This window comes from Anabrus simplex, chromosome 3, assembly GCF_040414725.1.
Source record: "Anabrus simplex isolate iqAnaSimp1 chromosome 3, ASM4041472v1, whole genome shotgun sequence".
NCBI classification, from domain to species: domain Eukaryota; kingdom Metazoa; phylum Arthropoda; class Insecta; order Orthoptera; family Tettigoniidae; genus Anabrus; species Anabrus simplex.
In genome coordinates, this window is record NC_090267.1 from 473,426,218 (window position 1) to 473,437,120 (window position 10,903).

Genomic DNA, 10,903 nt, shown 5'->3' on the forward strand with positions numbered 1-10,903 from the left:
TGTGAGAGATGCCCGAAAAATTTTACCTTGGAGGTTGTGCCTGTTAGGGTCTCTTTTATTATATTTGCCAGTTTGGTTTCGACTCCTAATTCCCTAATGATCTTATCCAAAGACTCTCTGTCCACCGAATCGAAGGCTTTTTTGAAGTCTATAAAAGACACCACAATTTTTTTACCACTCAACATTCTGTGGCGGAGTATTGACTTCAGGTTGAATATTTGTTCGATACAGGAGCGGCCTCTCCTAAACCCTGCTTGGTATTCCCCTAGTTGTTGGACCAGATTCGCTTCTATTCTATTAACAAGCACTTTTGAGAGAATTTTATAGGCGATCGGGAGGAGGGACACGCCCCTATAGTTGTTGACATCCTGCTTGTCCCCTTTCTTATGCAGCGGATGGATAAGTGCTGTTTTCCATTTTTCTGGGATTGTCACCTTCTCCCAGATTTCCTTGATGATTTGGTGAAGATCATCTAAGATTTCCGGTTCTGCCCATTTCAACATTTCTGCCGTTATTGAGTCCTCTCCACTTGCCCTGTTGTTTTAGAGGTTTCCAAGAGCTTCCTTGACTCTTCCTTTGTTGGTAGTTCGTCATCTGCTGAGTTCTCTGATATGTCTGGAAATTCTAGTTTAGAGGTTGGGGAAAGACAATTATTATTATTATTATTATTATTATTATTATTATTATTATTATTAGATGCGACAAAGACCTTAAAATTGATCAGGCAAAGCTCACTTGGAAGTTGTGCATTTCCCTCTTTGCCAGTCAGCCCTCAGTTTTTCTTTCATTGTAGTTCTTCGTTCTTCTGTCCTCTTAGACCCTGTCTTCTTCTTGAGGTTTCTCTCTGACTCTACTTCCCACTTGCTGATTTTCGTTCTGTAGCAGGTTCGGTCTGCGGTGTCGCCCACATTGATTCCTGATTTTTCCATGTCTTGGCGGATTTCCAATGTCCACCTATTTGTTTTGATGTTTTCTGTTTCCTCAAGTAAGATACTTGTCAGTCTGTTTTCTGGAAGGTGTTTGATGTGTTCGTAAGTTTTCAGGCGTCTTTTTCTGATGTCGGCCGTAAGGTTTGAGAGCTCCTCGGTTTTTGTGCGAGATTGCAGTCGGTATCCTTCGTCAGTCAGTTTTGGGCCGAGAATTTTTCTGGTTAATTTACGTTCCTCATTCAGGATGTCTTCGAGTACTGTTTTCCTGTGGAGATCCAGTGTTTCACTCGCGTATAGTATTTCAGGTTTGATCACGGTGTTGTAATGTCGAATTTTGGTGAAGATTGAGAGGCATTTCTCGTTGTAAATGTTTTGCGTTCGACCGAGGGCTCTCTTCAGTCTCTGGATGCGAAGCTCGAGAGCCTTCTGTTCTTTTCCTGTTTGTACTACAATTTCTCCGAGATATCGGAACTCAGTTACTTTTTCGATTGTGCCAAATTTCGTGTTCAAATTCTGGAGGTTGCAATGGTTGCACATGACCTTGGTCTTTGAGAAGCAGATTTGAAGGCCGAATTATTTGAGCATTTCTTGAGGGTTTCGATTTGGCTGATTGCCTGTTGTTCGTTTGTTGCGAGGACCGCGAGATCATCTGCGAAAGCGAGAGAAGAGATTTTTACATGTTTTCTTGTCATACTTAATGATTGCCAATTTCCTTCAGATTTTAGAGCTTGTTTCCATTCCCTCGTGACTTTGTCCACGGCTGAGTTAAAGAGTAGTGGGAAAAGTCTTTCTCCTTGTCGGACAATGGTTTATATCTGAAATTTTTGAGATCTCGTATTTACCATGAATTTTACTTGGGAGGTTGTGTTGGTGAGAGTTAGTCTGATGTATATTTTTGATTCTTTTCGTCCAGTCCGTATTTACTCAGTGTTTGGAAGAAGGATTGCCGGTAAATAGAATCGTATGCTTTCTGGAAGTCCACGAAGGTGTGTCGTAGTTTTAAGATGGTCCTCAGGTTAAGTATCTCTTCTGTACAGGATCTGTGGGGCCTGAATCCCGCTTGGTATTCGTCTATGAGTAGTACTAGTTGTTCCTGTATTCTTTGGACGAGGGGTGCGGAGAGGATTTTGTATGCGACTTGCACCAGGAAATTCCCCTGTAATTGCTCACATCTGTTCAGCCACTTTTTTTGCGAAGTGGAACGAAGAGGGTTTTTGTCCAATTTTCTGGTAGTTTTTCCATTATCCAAATTAATTGTATGATTTGTACGAGTTATTGGAGTGAATTCTTTCATATATATTTAAGAAGCTCTGATACGATGCCGTCATCTCCGGATGCCTTTTTGTATTTCAGTCATTGTATGTGTGGGTGTATTTCCTCTTGTGTACGTGGGGATGAATCCGGGTTTGGGTTCAGGTTGAGTTTATGTAGAAACGTTTCTGTTGGTTCTGGGTAGTTGAGTAGTAACTCGAAATATCTCTCGAGTTCCTTGGTGTTCTCGTCATCTGTGTGTGCCAATTTTTCGTTTTGTTTTCTGAAGCAAAAGTTCCTGGGCGTGTACCGATTTAATCTGTTGCAGAAAACTCTGTAAACATCTCTGGTGTTGTAGTTGCGGAAGTCCCGTTTGACCGACTTCAGTTGGTCTTCCAGGTATTTCCTCTTGGCTTGTCTGATGAGTTTAGATGTCTGTCTGCGGATATCGCGCATTTTTTCCTCGTTTTCCGGTGAACGGTTGCTGATGAACTTCTTGTATGCGTTTTTTCTTTTCAATATGGCTTTGTCACATTCGGTGATCCAAAAAGTGTGTCGGCTCTTTTCTGTAGTGGGATTTGTTCTGAATCACTCTTCATGATTTCGTCGTAGAATTCGTTCCAAGTTGTTACTGATATATTTCCCCACGTTTCCCTGAGATCTGACGTTTTTGTTTGTTTATTTCCAATTACTTATTTGCCTTGGATTTCTGGTAGAAGCGTTTAGAGGGTAAATTTCACTTTGATTCCTGTTAGATGATGGTCCGAGCCAATGTTGGCTCCACTGCGCACTTAGACGTCGTGTACATCTTTTTGTGCTGGGAGGGAGATGGCGACATGATCGATCTGGTGTTTGCAACATCACGTGTGGGGTGATTCCCATGTGAAGAGCTTATTGGGTTTTTTCTGTAGGCATGTTGACATGATTTTTAGGTCGTGTTGTTGACAGAGCTCAATGGGGTGTTTACCGCTTTCATCAGTCTTTCCGTGTGCTGAGAATCTTCTTGCGTTTTCCCTGTAGCTCACTTCTTTACATGTTTTACCGTTGAAATCGCCGAGGAGAATGATTGTGTCTTCTCAGGAATTTTGATGACTGTGGTTTCAAGTTTCTTCCATAAGTTTCCTGTTTGTTTCTGATCTTTTCAGTCGTTGGTGGCTGCGTGGGCATTTACGAAGGTGTAATGGCGATTTGTAGAGCGAAGTCGCAAGGTCATTAGTCTGTTGTTCATGGGTATGATCTCTTCTGCGGTGTTCAAGATCTTCTTGTGTACGAAAAAGGTCATGTCTAACATTGGTGTCGTTTTCCCTACTATTTGTGTAGTTTTCTCTTGTAAATGCGGTAGCTACCATATTCTGAGGTCTCCGACTCAGTGAGTCCGGTCTCTTGTACGGCGAGTAGCTGGATTTTTTGCTGATCTAATTCTGATCTTAAACTGAGAAGTTTGTCTACTTGCAGGAGTGTGTTGATGTTTAGCGTGCCGATGTAGAAGAGCGTTTGGTGGGAAGTTTGTCAGAGAGCTCCGACTCTCTATTTCGTGTAAGCTCGACTCCTCCAGAATCCGAGTGGCCGGTTGCCGCCTTTGTTTTCACTTGGCGGGTGGATTGGTTACCACCTGGAGTAATGTTGTTCTTACTCGCACAATTCATGGTGTGCTTGTTCTTAAGCTACTCGGTTGATCCCGAGGGATCGGAGTACAATCAGGTGGGCGAGTTCCTGGAGGTTTTCTGAGGCAGCCGCTCCGACTCGATGTACAGACGCTGACCAGTTGCCACACCCAACAGGTGAACAGACGCTACTGGATTTATTATTATCCTATGCCGTTGGCCATCTAGTGGCTCTTACGCCTTTAGGGGTAGTTTCCAACCCCAAGGGCAAGAGAGTGCCCTAACCCTCTACCCACTCATCCGCCCTCCGAAGAGGCCGCTGGCACTTGGTAGAGGAGGACCACTTATACCGGTGGTCACTCGGTTCGCGGACACAGTTTAACGTCATGCCCGGGACGTGGACAAATATTATAAAAGCTGTGACTAAATATGGTGGAAAGCTCCGACGATTCGATAGAGGACCTGATCATAAGGAGAACATTTCTTCTACACATATGGTTTATTTGCTTTCGTTTCCGTGTTACAGACATTGTTTGTGGTGTACATAACACAGACCACTTCACTATTCAGGTTAGTCAACTGTGTAGGGAACACAAGCCACTTGTACGTTTAGTCCCTATTCAAGTCTGTGTGCATTTGTTTTGCTGCAAAGCCACGTGATGTCAGGTGATGTCAGTTGCTTAGCAAAGTGAACACTTCCACACAGGTCATAAGCTAGAGTGGAGTGATACGTGTTGTCAGTTGTTGTTGAGTGCACGTACAGTACAAGTGGAGTGATTATTATTATTATGCTATTTGCTTTACGTCGCACCGACACAGATATATCTTATGGAAACGATGGGATAGGAATTGGAAGGAAGCGCCCGTGGCCTTAATTAAGGTATAGCCCCGGCATTTGCCTGGTGTGAAAATGGAAAACCACGGAAAACCATCTTCAGGGCTGCCGACTGTGGGGTTCGAACCTACCATCTCCCGAATACTGGATACTGGCCGCACTTAAGAGACTGCAGCTATCGAGCTCGGTCGTACTGAAAAAGAAGTTAAATATAAATGATGTCATTGGCTTTACGAAAAAGAAGTCAAAAGGGTACCTGTAATCATAAGTACAAACGAATATACGGAGATTATCTCTTACTTTTGAATGGCGGTAACATTCTCGGATAAAACCTGTTATTTCAAGAACACTTTCAGATGTACTGCGGCCATCTGCACAGGGGCACTTCCAGTTCAATCCCTGTACAAGATTCTTCTTGAAAATAAACCACAAGAGGGACTACGTTGCAATCAAGAGTGAAGTATAGTACAGAAGTGAAATTCGCAATTGCACGTGTGTTTGTAAGAGGAATTAGAAAACCGGGCGAGTTGGCCGTGCAGATAGGGTCGCGCAGCTCTGAGCTTGCATCCGGGAGATAGTGGGTTCGAACCCCACTGTCGGCAGCCATGAAGATGGTTTTCCGTGGTTTCCCATTTTCACACAAGGCAAATGCTGGTGTTTTAGCTTAATTAAAGCCACGCCGCTTCCTTCCCACTCCTATACCTTTCCTTTTCCATCGTCGCCATAAGACCTATTTGTGCCCGTGTGAAGTAAAGCCAATAGCAAAAAAAGAAAAGAATTAGAAAGTGGCAGATATATGGCTGGTTTACACGTGGACAGTGTTTAGTACAGTAGTAAGTGGTAAGTTACTATTTAACTCACGTAGGCTTGTTTAAACGTAAGACAGCGTTTAGTACAGTGGTACATGGCAGTTTGTCACTCAAGCCACGTGATTCAGTCGTTCCTGTGTCGTCAACTACAGCAGAGATAAGATGGACGGCCATCAACAACGTGTTAGATAACATTTTAGGGGAGGTTGAGGATGAGGTGACCAAAGTTAGGAGAAAAAGAGAATGGGAGCGAAAACAGATTACCAGAAGGAATAATCTCGGGGCAAGTACAATTCTCTTTAAAGAATTAGCCGAGGAGGATCGACAGGAATATTTATGTTATCCTTGCGAATGTCACAAGCAACATTTAATGAGTTACTGCATAAAGTTGAACCGATGATACAAAAGACAGATACCATCATGCGTAGAGCATTATCAGCAAAGCTGAAACTGCATATCGTGCTGTACATGCTCGCGACGGGAAATAATGTCCGAAGCCTTCATCATTTCTTCAGAGTTTCCAAAACCAGTATATCTAGTGTTTCCGGAAGTATATGAAGCTATATATATATACTGCTCTGAAAGATTTCATACAGGCAAGGAAAAATACAAACACTTGACTAAATTGTTACTTAATCGTTTACTTACCACTTACCACTAAAGTCACAGTTCACACGCTGCAAGTCACTTAAAATTAAGTTAAAAATTTAGTTACCGCGTGTAAACAGGCCATTAGATCACCACCCATAATACAGTCAGGAATTGAAGTGTCACCAAGGATGTGAAATCCGGAAATGGCTGGAAATATCTCAACACATTGCCATATTACGTCGTTATTGAAGACAGTTTCGACAAGTGAAATGAAATTGAGCATCTTGCTGCTAATTACGAAGGTTGTACGTGTGTGAGAATGCTTTTGAGATAGATGAAATTGTTGTATAAGTGTGAAAATATTGACTTGATATGGTTCATTGATGGGATATTCTATTTTTTTAATATAGACTGTTTTGATTTAAAAAGTGATAAGCTTGCATCCGGGAGATAGTAGGTTCGAATCCCACTATCGGCAGCCCTGAAAATGGTTTTCCGTGGTTTCCCATTTTCACACCCGGCAAATGCTGGGGCTGTACCTTAATTAAGGCCACAGCCGCTTCCTTCCAACTCCTAGGCTTTTCCTATCCCATCGTCGCCATAAGACCTATCTGTGTCGGCGCGACGTAAAGCCCCTAACAAAAAAAGGTGATATTTCCTGTCAGTGGTAGTACAAATATGATACTGTAACACTTTTACTCTAAATAGATTTGTCCAGAAGAAAATGTGTTTGTTTTCAAAACAAGATAAGTTCCAATATTTATTTTTAAATCCGTATACATCACAAATGCATTTTCTATTTAATATAATACTCACAATCTTAAAGTTCTTACAGAATGATAACTGCATCCTATAGGCTAATGTTTGCCCAAAGTACCAAACTTTTGCCTTTTCAGGGAATGGAATGAAACGTTTTTATTTAACACTGATACTTTTTTGTGATATACCTGGTTTTGCAACTAACCGATACAAATTGTACTCGGAATCAAAGTATCTTCATAAATTCTCCAGGGATCACTTATTGTAGCCTATGTTATACCCTTGTCAAAACAAAAAATATTTCACTTCATTTGCTACGAACATTAAAGTACAAGTGTTAAATATTGGTGCAAGGGAATTATTTGTGCAAGAAATTCTTATTAAAAAGGAGGACAATCCTATTTGGACCTAGATAACACTACCCTTACCCGATTTTTTACTTTTCACTTTGTCTTACCATTCACTGTAGCTATAATAGTTATAGTTCACCTCTTATTTCTTCATGTAAAACGAGAATGAATAGAAGTCCCACAAACTGTTTCTTAACCTCCTTCATTATCACAGTAACACACAGCTGGCCATTGGCTCTGGAAGCTCAACAACGTGTCTTGCTCCCCGTTGGAATTAATAACAGCTCGATGAATATAGAATTTTCCCGAACACATTTTAATCGAAATCAAATTTCAACTTATTAGGCCATGTTACGTACGTATAGCTCAATGGTAGAGCAACCAAAGCGAAATCGGGAGGCAGTGGGTTCATATCCCACTGGTGTCTGGCTCGAAATTTTTGTTCTGTACTCAACATCTCTTCAACGTTCGTAACACGTACTAACAACTCGAGTTCTGTTCGGTATATAACTTGGCCAGATCATTCTGTGGTACAGCGTCCCATTCTTGAAGAACTGTCTACACCTCGGTCAGGGTTCTACACATGCTCAGGGCTTCATGCTGGTCAGTCCAAAGTGACAATTTATTTCTCGTATAAGGGTGTTGGCACGCACCGAGCACCGTGAGGATGGACATTTTTGTCCATTAAAGCAAAATTTTCAAAGATATCGGTGGGAAAAGGGGTGAAATATTATGAAGAATCTCGTCTCAGTATCGGTATGTGTTCAGTACGCCGTTTTCGTAGAACACTAGCTCAGTCCGGACATGAGAAGTGAATAATGTTATTGGCTTTACGTCCACTAACTAATTTTATGGTTTTCGGAGATGCCGAGATGCTAGAATTTAGTCCCGAAGAAGTTGTTTTATGTGCCAGTAAATCTACCGACACGAGGCTGGCGTATTTGTGTATCTTCAAATAACACCGGGCTGAGCCAGGACCGAATCTGCCGAGTTGGTGTCAGAAAGCCAGCGCCTCAACCGTCTGACCCACTCAGCCGGGCGACATGAGAAGTAATACTACCACATACTGCTTTTCCTTTCTTCTGCAGAGCTAAGGTTGGTCTGAGTATCGTTACGATATATATATACACTATTTATTTCACATGGAACCGATACAGACAGATCGACGATGGGATAGGGCAAGAGCGGTAAAGAAGTGTATTTGGCATTAATTAAGGTATAGTTCAAGCATTTGCTTGGTGTGAACATGGGGAACCACTGAAAACAATTTCCAGGGCAGCTGATTCGAACCCACTGTCTACCGATTGTAAAATCACAGCTGCTCACCTCTAACCGCGCGGCCAACTCGTTCGGTATACAATAGATACATATAGGTGTATCCTAATATTTATATTTAAATACAAATTTTAGTGAATTTTATTGAAAAATAGTGCAATGAGTGGATCCACTAAGTAGTGACCCGTTACATAGTCAAACACCACAACTACTACCGTAACGGCAGCCCAAAATACGAACCAGCAGTATCACTATTGCCCCAGTTCATCAGTAACAAGTGGAAGCACAACTGACACAATATACTCCATACAACATAACAACAAAAAAAAGAAAAACTTAGTGTCACAAGTGTCACAACAACCGTGAATAACTAAATAAACCACTGTACTGGACATCAGAACACATAAAATGAGTGAAAGAAAGAACACCTTTACCTTAAGAAAAACGAGAAAATTTTAATTCATAAAATTAAAATGTAAGTCAATAACATCGTCCTCGTAACAAATATAGACTTTAAATGATTCAACATTAAAAGAAAAAGAGAGGATCAAATATCAACTAATTGTGTGCCGCTCACTTAAAAGATACAAATAAAATGAACTTGAGAGAATTAACTTGCACCAAAATCCGTAATAATTTGATTTCCGAAGTCAATAGTCCAGATGTTGAAGGTTACTTCCAAGTAAATAGTAAGAAACTTACATTTTCCAGCAGACTGATGGGGACGCGTTAGCTCCCGGATACAGTACCCACGACGTTAGTTATCAGAAAGATGGTAAATAAAATCCAAATTAAAAGGACGATTACAGAATATAAAAGGGTGAGAAAACACCTTTTTCAATGGGAATTTAACCCACATCCATGGTTTGGGCTAAACTCCAGCCCCAGAGAAGACACCAAGCACGCCTTCGTTGCATCTTCGTCAAGCGACCCAGCGTTAATGGCTGGCTACAATAGACAAAGTCTCCGCCAACAAGCAACGCGAAGCACGGCAAGGGGGAAAGTCAGCGAGCCATGGAAGAAACTCGCCCCACACCTGGCCCAACACCAGACCAAAAGATAACGATAGAATATAACTCCGGGAACAGAGAAGATCCAATTACAATTAGCGACATAAGTCGTACAGGAAATAACATTAAAACCGAGTTGGAATAAAATTCCGAAGTGATACTAATTTCAATAGCAGTTTAGCCAGGCCGAAAAAGGTGGTGGAAAAGGGCTTAAAAACGTGTCCCCACAGGGACAGTAGAGAGTTGAAAGAAGACATATTTGGTGCCGTAACAATCATACATGATTAAAATATAAGCGTAAGCCAAGACATATTGTGTCTATCCACCTTCCGGGTATTATTAAATTTTACCCTCAGGAAATATGGCCTAGTTCCAATGCATGCTGTCACTTGTGCGGATTTCATAAACTCAGAAGCTCGTAAATTTATTCCTATACTCACAGTTCACATAATATAAGGAGCTACTGATCAGATAATTCATAAATTAATATATTAATGGCATGTGGCCTGGTGCAGTTCCTTCGAGTTCACGCCCATGGGCATCCAAGACGGTCTAAGGATGGGATGAAGACAGCGCAAACACCCCAGTCCACATACAATAATCAAAGAAAATTTAAAGTCCACAACTCGGGTGGGATTCGATCCGCGACTATTTTGGTCAAACGACAGTTACGTTAATAGTTCGAGACTTGGCCACGTGATGTCATGAAAACTTTGCTTTATAAAAGAAACGTTTTTTTACGTCCTCCTGCTCAATACATGCATCCATCTTTTGATGGAATGATTGCAATGAAACAAGTTTCGGCACATTTTGAGCCATCTTCATTGAATTTATGGAGCTTTAAATATTTTTCTAATGAAAACTTTATACAATTGATTGGAAAATATTAATAAAAGCTATAATATTTTCCTCAAAATACAGTTTTCATAACAGCAACAATCAATAATTCCATGAAATCCTTATAGAATACTCGTGTCTAAGGCCGATTTTAGAAACACAAAATTATCTCAAAAATTTAAAAAACCGACATTTGGTCCGAGAGGTCTGGACTAATGGAAAAAAGGAATTAGATTCATTGTAACTTAAATACGGATTTGGAGGAAAATGACAGGTCATGCTGCATTGGAACAAAGACGAATTGAGATGTTCTAAAGGAAATCAACGAGCAACGGAGACTGATAAAGGCCGGAAGACAGTTCCGCAGAGGTGTGCCTGAGCCGTTAACGTACGGTAGGGTGGCCAGTACCTTCCAGCTCCTCTAACAGTGCGTGGCAACCCATCCAAAGTTTGACCACGCCCAATGTTGCTTATCTTCGGAGATCTCACGGGATCCGGTGTTTCAACACGGGTACGGCTGTTAGAAGATACGTAAAGAAGGAAGATAAAACTTGTGGGCCATATTTTGAGAGATAATAACTTGTTAGTAAATGTTTTTGAAGGAACAATGCTAGGAAAGAAAGGAAGAGGAAGATCAAGGAAGACATACTTCG